The 13,585-nt window shown below is 37.8% G+C and overlaps 1 long non-coding RNA gene across 1 annotated transcript in view; it reads left to right on the top strand.

Moving 5' to 3' along the window:
- LOC309636904 overlaps window positions 1-12,180 on the top strand; it is a 55,852-nt gene extending 43,672 nt beyond the window's left edge. Inside the window, exon 3 of the long non-coding RNA XR_014250301.1 lies at window positions 7,109-12,180. This is a non-coding gene — a long non-coding RNA (uncharacterized lncRNA). The remainder of the gene's footprint in view (window positions 1-7,108) is intronic.
- Window positions 12,181-13,585: the final 1,405 nt, after the last annotated feature.

Raw genomic sequence — 13,585 nt, 5'->3', positions numbered from 1 at the left:
ATAATAAAGGCAGCTTTCTTCAGTTGACACATTTAATTATTTCTTACTATGAAAGTAATACATAATCAATATACAAAATTTTGAAACAACAGATTTGTGACTTGCCTAAGGTCAGGCTGGTCTAATAAGTGGCACAGTCAAGGCTTAACCTTCCCTGAGAATCTATGCTCTCAGCCACAGTTTTGTATGAAACCATTTCCCTGTGTTGGTCTCCTTTGGCTGACTCACATACAGGGTCAAATTCATTGTTATTTAACATACTGGCACATCTCAGTTCAGGGCATTTGTTCGTTTTGTACAGTTCCATCTGTCTTTAACGTAGGTTAACAGTATGGAACTTCTCTTGGCCAAATAGGCAGCCAATAGTAGTAGTATTGGGGGATAGTAGTAACACCTTCATGGTAGCAAATGTAACTGGAGAAGCCAGTGAGGCAAATGGAATGATGCATGATAAACTGTCTCCTTTCTGAGACTATCTAGTGATCTGAAAATGTACGTTTAGCTTGATGGCAATGCTGTCATATTATATGCAAATTAGTAAATTTTTGGCATACTGTTTGGCCAGGGGGGAGGTCCAAGGTCACCGCCTCCTTTACTTGTGTTTCCCCAAGCTCTACTTCTGCTGATGGGGGTGTTTGTTTGTTTTGTTGAGAATCATACTTTAAGACGATGCCTGCATAAATACATCATCACATTGGTTTCCTTGGTAAATATTGGTTTACTTCTCTTTTTAGTTTACAATTAAGTTCAAAGTAAGCCCTATAAAGTGATGGAGAAAGTATGTATCAGGATCTCAGCCCCTTCATTCATAATATTAAGGGTTAGGTTAGATGATAACTGAAGACTTTTCCATCTCTCAGATTCCTTAAACTTTCCATTAGTCACAACAGTGGAAGAAATTTCAGGACCCGGGATCACATTAACAATTTTTTTTTCCAGCAAATTTGGGTGTATTCCAGGAAATGTTGCTAATTCATTTCCTGCCAGCTGCAGAGAGTGGAATTTGTGATTTTCATCAATTGATGAGTGTCAGATAATATTCATGACAAACTGACATCAGAAGGGAAGCTGACTTTCAGTAAAGACATCAAAATGATAGGAGGTTAGGAACTGGACCCCATTTCTCATGCGTGAAGTGGAATAAAGTGAAATTAAGTTCTCTGCCACAAACATGTTCAGTGAAGTATAAAAAAATCTCCAGTTACAATTCTGGCTTATAAAAATAATATCACACTCCTTTCCTTTACTCTCGGAGCCTGAATGGAATGTAGACAGAATAATGACTGTCCACTTAGGCGCCACAGTGGTGCTCCTTTGAGGAGGTGTGGTAGGAAATGCACAGATGGTAGATGCAGAGAGCCTTCCTTAGATTCTTGATTACCCCTCTTACTGGTGTGTGAGCTTAATCATGTTATTTAATTTCTCTGAGCCTACATTTTCTCATCTATAAAATGAAAATAATAAAATGTTCCTCAGAGGTTTTTTGAAAATATTAAATTTTAACACACAGGTGATGGCTACTGCTCAAACAGTCTAGGTCCACAGCTTCATATTCAAAATTTTGCAATCTAAAAGTTGTAAAAATTATTTTCTTGAAACACCCTTGGTGGCAAAACCTCAACTGTCTGATCTGATTTCACTTGGTAGAAATTTTTACCTGATCATGTGAAGCTATTTACAGTCTTTACCTTACTCGAGGTGAATATTCATATATTTTACTGCATAAATATAAGTGTTTGATAATTTGTGCTGTCTCAGACCACTCTAGGGGGTATATAATGTACAATTTAATATCTTTTTAAAATTTAAAATTTCCTGAATTCTGAAACGTACATGGCCCCAAGGATTTCTGATTAGGGATTTTAGGCCTATGTTTATTTCCTGCTTTCAGAATGAATGAATATGGAAAAATTTTTGTATTGGCTTATTCTAGTTAATATCACATGTGGTCATTTTGGTAAAATAATCTCTAGGATTTTTTCCTATATTTTTTGAAGGAATATTTTCCTATTATCTGAACTAAGATTTATGAATATAACCACCTCAGAGGTCAGATTTGACAAAGACCTTAATACCTAGAACCCAGTGAGTCTTATGATAAGATAAAAAATATTCCACACTCTGGTTTAGTTTGACTAAGTTAACAAGGCCCTTTCACATTACCTATAGTAGTTGGTTAATAAACATTACTGAGAAGAGTTGAAATTCCAAAAAATATGCATGAACCTTATGATACTATGACAGTAGTTGGATGAATGAAATTTAACAGATTCTCAGCTTCTGTGAATATCTTTCAATTGGACATCTTTTCAAGAGAGTATAATTTCTGCAAGGCTTTTACATATTTGGCTCAGCTTTTGGTCTCTCTCTTTTTTTTATTTTAGAAAAGCTGCATTTGCTATTAAAAAAGGCAAATCAAGTATTCTCTTGATTCTTAAACTTCTTACTCACACCTAAATATTATTCTTACACTTAGTATTGAGTTTCTGTATTTATTGCTAGAAGTTGTGGCAGCCCAAGAAAGCTATAGATATGGATATACAAGCAAAGGTGGGAGCCAGGTTCCATCCATGGTATTGAAGCAGTCTTGTTCTGTTGCCAAGAGCAGAAGCCACAGGATCAAAACCAAAGGATCAATTGCCTGAAGTGCTCATAACTCATTTAAAACAAATTCCAGGTTTAATTGAGCCTGTATCAAATAGATTTTCCTGTATTAAGAGGAAGTTTTTGTAGTTTAAGATGTGCAAGAGAGAAGACTATCAGTAATACTCCATATCCATGGTGAACAGACCAGTATAATTCACAAGATACTAAAGAGAAATTATTTGTAGGCTACATAGCCACTGGGTAAAAATGAAAGTAATGTATTTAATTGTCCTTTGGAGGGCTCTTTTTTTTTTTTTTTTAAATTTTTATTTATTTGGAGGGCTCTTTACATTATTTTTACGAATGCAGTAGAAACATTGAAAAGCTGAAGAAAAAATAGGAAATTAACTTACATGAAAGTTGGCTTATTAATTGTCCTTTCATGTAGAAATGTGTTTTATTGTTGTTTAGAACAATGTAATTTCAGAAGTAGTGAAAGTGTCTTAATTCATAAAAGGAAGCAAACAGAAATGGGATCAGAGAAAATATATTTTGGACCTTAGAAGAGATGAGAGTTTTGGCATGTCAAGGTGCTTGCTTTTGGTTCTCAGACCACTTTTGGTGCCATTCTCTTCTAAGACAGAGAAATGTACATGGTTAAAGGCACCAGGGTGAAGTAATAGAAGTGTGTTTTAATACCTCTACTTTATTCACCTTTTTTCCCCACTATTGGAGTACTGTAACCATCCTCAATTCTCTTCTCTCCCCTTTATTAAGCCAGCCCTCCCAGGAATGTTTTGAATTTGAAAGATTCCCTTGAATTATGGAATTAAAGACCTTTTTGTGTTTAACACAATTGCAGAAACTACAGATTAGGGGTTTCCTGAGCAAGAGGATTATCTTGGTGCCCATGAAGTCATTCAGTTGACTTGCTAAGAGCATCTCAGTTATGATATGGAAATTTTTGAGCTAATCTTCTTTAGAAAAGTCTAGTAATGGCTGGAGTCCTGCACCCCCTCTTGCCTTCCCAACAATCTATGTTACAGTGAGCCAGAGGAACCTTTTAAAAATACAAGTCATATTTAATTCTCTCACCTAGTTAAAACTGTTCAATGCTTTCTTTTACTCTCAGGAAAAAGACAGAGGGTGGTAACATGGCTTACAAGGCTCTGTAATAACGTAGCCTCTGCGTACTACTCTCTAATCTCTGCAGTCCAGAAACACTGGCCTTGTTTTAGTTTTTTGAAAATTCCAGGATGGTAGAGATTATGTTTTATTTACTGCTGTATTTCTAGTGCCTAGCACTGTGCCGTGATTGACAAATATTTCTTAAATGAATGAATGAAAGAAGGAATGAGTGAAATGTTGGTGCCATTCTAGTTAGTCTTGGTGAAACTTCCCCATTTCTGCTATTGTCCCTTATTACACAAAAATATATTGAGTACTTACTATGTGCCAGGCACTGTTCTAGGCGCTGCTAAACGACACTTACAATGTACAATAACCGAGCTGTTGAGAATTAAGGATGGCCTCAGAATAGGTTACAGTTTCAGATAGATTTGGGGATCTAATATGCAGAACGGTGGAGAGTATAACTGTAAAACTCTACCTTTTTGCTGCTTTTAGACTAGACACAAGATTTAATTTCCAGGGAGGCAGAGATGCTTTATTATTTTTTAAAATTAATTAATTAATTAATTAATTTTGGCTGTGTTGCGTCTTCGTTGCAGTGCGCTGGCTTCTCATTGCTGTGGCTTCTCTTGTCGCGGAGCACGGGCTCTAGGCGCACGGGCTTCAGTAGTTGCAGCACGTGGGCTCGTAGTTGCAGCACGTGGGCCCTAGAGCGCATGGGCTTCAGTAGCTGTGGTTCGCAGGCTCTAGAGAGCAGACTCAGTAGTTGTGGTGCACAGGCTTAGTTGCTCCGTGGCATGTGGGATCTTCCGGGACCAGGGATCGAATCCGTGTCCTCTGCATTGGCAGGTGGGTTCTTAACCACTGCGCCCCCAGGGAAGTCCCAGAGATGATTTTTAAAACAAAAGTGAAGCACAATGTTTACTAATGTCTGCCATATTCATGCTTGAAGAGTAGCATATGAAGAGATGCAGATGTCTGTGCTACCTTGAGGTTCTTAAGTGAAGAGACCTGAGACTACCCTCACTCATTTCCTGCCCCCTAACTCTTTTACCTTGGGCATAAGAGGAATGAAATCATGGACTGTTATGAAAGCCTGTTCTAGGTCTGAAGACATTAGATGCTTTACTGTGTCATTTTATAAATGAAGTGCTCAAGTGTTCAAAGCTTCTTTGGCAAATAGTGGCAGAATTACCATCTCTTCTAGAGGGACCTGCTGTAGTGGAGCAGAGGGGTATTTGGAAGAAGCTAAATTAGAACTGACCTATTCTGCAGAGGGATTATCATTGAAGAACAATTCAATGTTTCTTTTGTATCTGTTACATGATTTGATCCAAATTGGCTTTTGGGGAAAGTTTTTTATTCCCTCTTTTTTTTTTTTTTTTTTTTGTATTAACAGCATGTACATGCAACAGATAAATGTTTAGAGTATATATACATATTTACTGTTTGATTTGCTTCTTTTTTTTTTCTAAAAGACAACTAATTTGAGTGTGACTACCCTGAATATTATTTTCTGCTAATAATGGTAATAAATTGTCCCAGGGTTGGTCATTCACGCCAGACTTGTAACTTTATAACACCAATTTAAAAGTAGAGTTTTGAAATTTTAGGGAAGAAAAGTAGGGCTTAGGGTATGAGTGTTCCCCCATTCCCCCAGGAAAGGATAATTTGCAAAGAAGTAACTTTATGATAAATCACCTCTTTTGTCTAATTCTTGAACTGCATGCAGTAGTCTCTCATCAAAGAGGCCTTCATTCTAGTGAGTTTTACAAAAAGAAGTCCAAGTTCCTCATCTGTATTAAGGGCTATAATTGTCTGAACCTTTTAGTCAATCTCAGATAATTTCACATTAGAGTCACAGTCTTTGAGGCTGTTCTCAGTTAAATTATCTTCTGTTTAAATATTATACTATCTCCACTTGACACATCAACAAACATTATGAGTCACAGAAATCATAAGTATGAGAGGCTTTTTAGCTCCCTTCCCCCTTTTTCTTCTTTCTTTTTTGGTCAGTGAAGATGCGTTTTATCATCTGGTTATTACATCTACGATTTAACGCAAGCTTCAAGATAATAATTTTCCCTTTGAATCATGTACAATTATTTCCCAGTGTTTCCTCAGAACAATTGTATAGAAACTTGCTCCATGTTAAACGAATTTCCAAACAAAAGTTTTTATTTGGAAAATTCTGCATAAGATACCACGACTCTTGAAAATTCATAACAGGTGAACAGATTGGTCTCCAAGAAGTGCTTCAGTAAAAAAAAAAAAAAAAAAAAAAATTCTTTAACGCAGGATTTCCTAAACTAAGTTGACTTTTGAACCACTTTCATTAATACCAAGTAGTATCCCACTATGGGAAGTTGCTCTTTCAGTCCAAGCTATTGAATATCGGTTCTCCTAATACTCATAAATCAGCTTGGGATTTAATTCTGGGAATGAGAGTGTATGTCAGCTCATGATATCTGTGACCCTATGGATGACTTCCACTGTGGTTTGTTTGGCTGATCTGATAGCTAATGTAGATATTCTATTCTTTCTGTAATGCTTCAGGTACAACTTTCTATTCCACTGAGGAGGACAACTTTCTTACACAGAAGAAAACATTTCTTTGGAAAAAAGCATAAAATTGTTCTCTTTTCCTGCTAAAATCCAAATATGTTATTAGGCTCATTTTGGGAGAAACATGGAACTTTGATTCTGACATTTGTTCATAAGCTTGTTAGGAATGAAGTGTTGTGATACCCTTGCCCAATAAATGTCAAAGAATAGTATATTATAACATATAACATAATAGTATATGTTATACTATTATACTACAAAATATATACTATAATAGTATATATAGTATAATAATATCATATAATATAGTGTAATGGTATAGTTATAACATAATCGTGGTACAGTTCTCAAGGAATAGTGTATGCACAGGGCATGATGACCCAGTGAAGGTCGGCTGGTTATAGTGGAGCTGGGGATCCATTAGCATGTGAACACTAGAGAAATTCTTTGAGACTGCTCTGGGTATGTTCTTACAAATTTGTAGCTTGGCTTCACAATAGGTTGAATATATTTACAAATCACTTGGTGAATTCATATAAAACATTATCCTTTTCCAAAAATTTTCATCTTTGTTTTTCATGTGTATCCCTTCCTGTCTTCACAATATACCCTTATTTAACCTCATTTTTGTTCCCAGCACTCCTTCCTCCGGCCTGATGAACTGTTTCTATAGTTTATGAAGGATGTAGAGTCACAATCAGCTTTCTATCAGAGTCTCAACTTCACTAGGTTTAAAGTACTCCTTGTGGTTTTAGTAAAATGGAAACAATTGTTGCTTGCGTAACTAATACAGATGAATCTGGTGCCACACCCTCCCTGGTCTTAGGTGCTGCTTGAGCTTTACCAGAGGAGGAAGTGGTCAGCCCCTACATCATGCTACTCAAAATGCTTCTTAGAAAGATGCTTGACTCCTGTGCCAGTAAAGCCACCGAGGAACTTAAATAAACTGGTTTGGGCCTCACGGAGGAAGTAATCTGCACTGTCAAGAAAGAGAGAGAATTGGCTTCCCTGGTGACGCAGTGGTTGAGAATCCGCCTGCCAATGCAGGGGACACGGGTTCGAGCCCTGGTCTGGGAAGATCCCACATGCCGCGGAGCAACTGGGCCCGTGAGCCACAACTACTGAGCCTGTGCGTCTGGAGCCTGTGCTCCGCAACAAGAGAGGCCGCGATAGTGAGAGGCCCGCGCACCGCGATGAAGAGTGGCCCCCGCTCGCCGCAACTAGAGAAAGCCCTCGCACGGAAACGAAGACCCAACACAGCCAAAAATAAATAAATAAATTAATTAATTAAAAAAAAAAAAAGAGAGAAAGAGAATGGCTTTCGCGCAGGAAGGAGCTTGGATGGCATAAGGAAGATAAATAGCCCTGAATGAATGGGTGAATAAAACCCTCGACAGTTTGAAATTCCTTTGGAGGAACCTGGGAGGTAAGCATTTTCTTTCTTCTCCCTTTATCTCTTGTCTGTCTCATATTTCAGTTTTATTGCCCCTCTTTCACTGCCCATGGTGCTGAATTATGATGAGACCCAGACTTAGTTTGACCTTAGCTATTTCCTGACCTCCACACCTTCTTTTAAGGTGGATAATGACGCAGTTTACTTCTTTCACTGCAGTCATGACTATTACTAAATTTTTTACAATAGTTACATCTAATTTCTTATTACGCTTCCCCTTCACCAATGCACTGGGCAATGTGTCTGGCAGGAAAAGTACAGGCAGTATCTCTGGCTAAAATAACATCAAAGGGCATAGCTAAGACCCAGTAAGTGTACTTATTTAATCAGGGAAGTATGCTGGGATGGTTCAGAATGCTCATGGATGGCCTTCTTCTCTGCAGAGACCAGCCTAGGCTGGACATGGGTTCCAATTCTCATTCTAAATTTACTAGTTGTATTGCCTAAAGGCAATTACCTAATCTTAGTTTGATTTGCTCATCTGTCATTTGAGGGACTAGCAATAGCTATCTCTTAGGATTGTTCTAAGTATATGAGATAACATAAAAAGTTTAACACAGAGCCTGGCATAGATGTTCAATTAATGCTGGTTTCCTTCCCTTCTTTGAGTAGCAGAGGATGCTGTCTTAATGCTCCTGAGAGACATTGGTAATTCTTGATTACAAGGTTAGGAGTCTAGGTTCTTTTCTTGTATTTTTCAAATGAAATTATTTCAAGTTACAGCAGATCTAAGATCTGCTATTTGGGTTTTCTAAAGAAAGCATATAGTAGTGAGGGAAAATTTTTATTTGAGAAAAAGCTCTATATCATCTGGGTTGAGAAACAAGGTAAGACAGCAGGTCAGGACTTCCCTGGCGGTCCAGTGGTTAGGACTCCATGCTTCCACTGTAGGGGGCACCGGTTCGATCCCTGGTCAGGGAACTAAGATCCTGTATGCCGCACATGGTGCGGCCAAAAATAAAAATAAAAAAAAGACAAAAAGACCTAGCAGGTCAAACAGTGGTGGCAGATACAAGCTGAATGACATCAGCATATGCTCAACAATGTGAGTGCATCTGAGATTGTAATGATCAGTCAGTCCCTGGTGGTGGTACTGGTGGTGTTTCTAAGAAGCAGCTACTCCAGTGACTGAGAGGGTTGAGATGGAGCTTGCACTTTGAACTAGGCCTAAATCAGTTTCTGTCTCCACCAAATAGGCTGACTTCTGGAGGAGCTCAAGTAGTTGGGAATATGGGTGCTGGGCGGAGGTGGGGGGCAGCTAGTCAAAGGCTGAGTTTCACAGACTGGGACAAATGCGCCTGTGTGTGGGTGTGTTGGAAGGACACATACTGTCTTATGCCTCAGACATTCTAGAAATCTTCAGCACTCACAGGAAATACACTGTCCTGGTTAAGGGCTCTAGCATTGGAGATGGACAGACTGGTGTTCAAATCTCAGCTCTACCACTTGTTTTGTCAAATGCACTGAGGAAATCCACCTCAGATTGGATTTTTAGATAAGACTATTTATTGTCTCACACATCAAGAAATACAGAGGCAAGGTAGGCTGCAAGCCTACTGTGTCAGGACTCTGGCTCCACCTCTGTGATCTCTTTGTTCTGTCCTTCCCAAGCAGTTGGCTTAATTTTCAAGAGGGTAGAAAGGTGGCAGCAGTGATTCTGGGTACCACATACTCTCCAGAAGAAAAAGGCAGACTAGTTTATTTCTCTATCTCTTCTGTAGGAGTGATAACAACTTTCCTAAAAGCCTCACAGAAAACTTCTCTTTTCATTTGACAGAATAGGCTTATATGCCCATTTCTAAACCAATCATGACAGGGGAACAAGATTACTGTGATGAACTTAGGCTAAAAATTTTCCAGTCTGGGGGCCTGAGATAAGGATCACACTGAAAAATTTGAGGGAGGAGTGGGTACCTGAACAAAGTTGTTTTTCTGTTAGAAAAGAAGAGATAGACAGCCAACAGTATACATTATAATTTGTTACCTCCTTTGAGTTTCAAATTTTCCATCAGTATCATATGCATATGTCACATTCAGAAAATATTAAATAAAATAATGTATGTAAAGCACTCAGCACAATACCTGTTTACAGAGTAAACATTTAGTAAAGTGGCAGATGAACTTGGCAATTGACATACCACAATTACTGGCTGCAAGATTGATTCAAAGCTCTTACTGCTTTACGTGACTCTTCCTGAGAAACTTTTGTTTGTTGGACGATTCTTAATCACAGTTTCAATTTCAGTGCTTGTGATTGGTCTATTTGTATTTTCTATTTCTTCCTGGTTCAGTCTTGGAAGGTTGTGCTTTTCTAAGAATTTGTCCATGTTTCCAGGTTGTCCATTTTATTGGCATAGAGTTACGTGTAGTAACGCATGATCCTTTGTATTTATGCAGTGTCAGTTGTTTCTTCTCCTTTTTCATTTGTAATTCTGTCGATTTGAGTCTTCTCCCTTTTTTTTGTTGAAGAGTCTGGCTAATGGTCTATCAATTTTGTTTATCTTCTCAAAGAACCAGCTTTTAGTTTTATTGATCTTTGCTCTTGTTTCCTTCATTTCTTTTCCATTTATTTCTGATCTGATCTTTATGATTTCTTTCCTTCTGCTAACGTTGGGGTTTTTTTGTTCTTCTTTCTCTAATTGCTTTAGGTGTAATGTTAGGTTGTTTATTTCAGATTTTTCTTGTTTCTTGAGGTAGGATTGTATTGCTCTAAACTTCCCTCTTAGAACTGCTTTTGCTTCATACCATAGGTTTTGGGTTGTTGCGATTTCATTGTCATTTGTTTCTAGGTATTTTTTGATTTCCTCTTTGATTTCTTCAGTGATCTATTGATTATTTAGTAGCATATTGTTTAGCCTCCATGTGTTTGTATTTTTTACAGTTTTTTTCCTGTAATCAATATCTAGTCTCATAGTGTTGTGGTCAGTAAAGGTACTTGATAAGATTTCAATTTTCTTAAATTTACCAAGGCTTCATTTGTGACCTAAGATATGATCTATCCTGGAGAATGTCCCCTGAATACTTGAGAAGAAAGTGTATTCTGTTGTTTTTGGATGGAATGTCCTATAAATATCTATTAAGCCCATCTTGTTTCATGTGTCATTTAAAGTTTGTGTTTCCTTATTTATTTTCATTTTGGATGATCTGTCCATTAGTGAAAGTGGGGTGTTAAAGTCCCCTGCTATTATTATGTTACTGTCGATTTCCCCTTTTATGGCTGTTAACCTTTGCCTTATGTATTGAGGTGCTCCTATGTTTGGTGCATAAATATTTGCAATTGTTATCTCTTCTTCTTGGATTGATCCCTTGATCATTATGTAGTGTCCTTCTTTGTCTCTTGTAATAGCCTTTATGTTAAAGTCTATTTTGTCTGATATGAGGGTTGCTACTCCAGCTTTCTTCTGATTTCCATTGTCATGGAATGTCTTTTTCCATCCCCTCACTTTTAGTCTGTATGTGTCCCTAGGTCTGAAGTGGGTCTCTTGTAGACAGCATATGTACAGGTCTTGTTTTTGTATCTATTCAGCCAGTCTATGTCTTTTGGTTGGAGCATTTAATCCATTTACATTTAAGGTAGTTATCTATATGTATGTTTCTATTACCATTTTCTTAATTGTTTTGGGTTTGTTATTGTAGGTCTTTTCCTTCTCTTGTGTTTCCTGCCTAGAGAAGTTTCTTTAGCATTTGTCATAAAGCTGGTTTGGTGGTGCTGAATTCTCTTAACTTTTGCTTATCTGTAAAGGTTTTAATTTCTCCATCAAATCTAAATGAGATCCTTGCTGGGTAGAGTATTCTTGGTTGTAGGTTCTTCCTTTTCTTCACTTTAAATATGCCCTGCCATTCCCTTCTGGCTTGCAGAGTTTCTGCTGAAAAATCAGCTGTTATGCTCATGGGGATTCGCTTTTATGTTATTTGTTGCTTTTCCCTTGCTGCTTTTTATATTTTTTCTTTGTATTTAATTTTTGATCGTTTCATTCATATGTGTCTCGGTGTGTTCCTCTTTGGGTTTATCCTGTATGGGACTCTCTGCGCTTCCTGGGCTTGATTGACTCTTTCCTTTCCCATGTTAGGGAAATTTCGACTATAATCTCTTCAAATATTTTCTCAGTCCCTTTCTTTTTCTCTTCTTCTTCTGGGACCCTTATAATTCTAATGTTGGTGCATTTAATGTTGTCCCAGATGTCTCTGAGACTGTCCTCAATTCTTCTCATTCTTTTTTCTTTATTTTGCTCTGCAGTAGTTATTTTCACTATTTTATCTTCCAGGTCACTTATCCGTTCTTCTGCCTCAGTTATTCTGCTATTGATTCCTTCTAGAGTATTTTTAATTTCAGTTATTGTGTTGTTCATCACTGTTTGTTTGCTCTTTAGTTCTTCTAGATCCTTGTTAAATGTTTCTTGTGTTTTGTCCATTCTGTTTCCAAGATTTTGGATCATCTTTACTATCATTACTTTACTCATTACTCTGAATTCTTTTTCAGGGAGGTTGCCTATTTTTTCTTCATTTTTTGGTCTTGCAGTTTTTTACCTTGCTGCTTCATCTGTAACAAATTTTTTTTTGTTGTTTCATTATTTTTTTTTTTTAATGGGTGGTGCTGTATTCCTGTCTTACTGGTTGTTTGGCCTGAGGTGTCCAGCACTGGAGTTTGCAGGCAGTTGGATAGAGCCAGGTCTTGGTGCTGAGATTAGGACCTCCCGGAGGCCTCACTCCAATTAATATTTCCTGGGGTTTGAGGTTCTCTGTTAGTCCAGTGGTTTGGACTCAGAGCTCCCACCACAGGAGCTTGGGCGCAACCTCCAGCCTGGGAACCAAGGCCCCACAAGCCGGCTCCTGGGGGTTCCTCCCATCCCCTTAGGTGTCTGTGGTTCCCCACTGGTGCCTGGTAGGTGCCCTAGCTGTGCCAAGACACGAATTCTGCATCCTCCTAGTCCACCATCTTTACTCCCCCTGCCAGTGACGTTTAGAATAGGATACAAACTTTGCACAGATAGCATGGAAGAGCAGGGAGCATGGTTTATATGCATTTGATTAGTTCTTTTATAGTTAATTACTCCTTTATGAAATGTGTGGAATGTGGATTCATTCCTGCCTAGTAAAAGGCAGAATGAATCCCTATTTACCATTTTATCTAGAGCAATTTTATCAGTACATAATGGGGACTGTGCTCTGATATTAACTGTCTCTTGAAGGACTTGGCTATTCTTACAATTAAAAGTCAACCCTTACTCCTTTTTAAAAAACAAGTAGGACAATTACTTTTTTAAAAAGCTTTGCAGAGTGGTAGAATATTGTGGTGGTTGAATCCATTAATTCTAGCAGAAGATTGCCTTGATTCAAATACCAGCTACTCTACTATCTGTGCCACTTTTGCTGCTGTTAAATCACTTCCCTCCACCATAAAATGGAGATAGTCATAATGATGATCTCTTGGGGCTGTTTGGAAAATTAAATGATTATTATATATAGTGCCTCAGAAAAAGCCTTGGGTCAAGGGAATCACTCCATTAGAGTTAGTTGTGATCAAGTGTTGGCAAAGATATGGAAAAATTGGAAGATTTACACACTGAGTATGAGAATGCAAAATGGTGCAGCTGCTATGAAATACAGTATGGAGGTTCATAAAAAAATTAAAAATAGAGCTACTGTTTGATCCAGAAATCCCATTTCTGGGTATATATACAAAAGAATTAAAATTAGGATCTCAAAGAGATATTAGCACTCCCTTGTTCATTGCGGCACTGTTTATATTAGCCAAGATGTGGAAACAACCTACATGTTCATCAAAAGATGAATGGGTAAAGAAATGCGCTAAATACATTCAATGGAATACTATTTGACCTTAAAAAAGCA

This window comes from Balaenoptera physalus, assembly GCF_965194825.1.
Source record: "Balaenoptera physalus genome assembly, chromosome: 10".
Taxonomy (NCBI): domain Eukaryota; kingdom Metazoa; phylum Chordata; class Mammalia; order Artiodactyla; family Balaenopteridae; genus Balaenoptera; species Balaenoptera physalus.
This window is presented reverse-complemented; position numbering and strand designations above follow the sequence as displayed.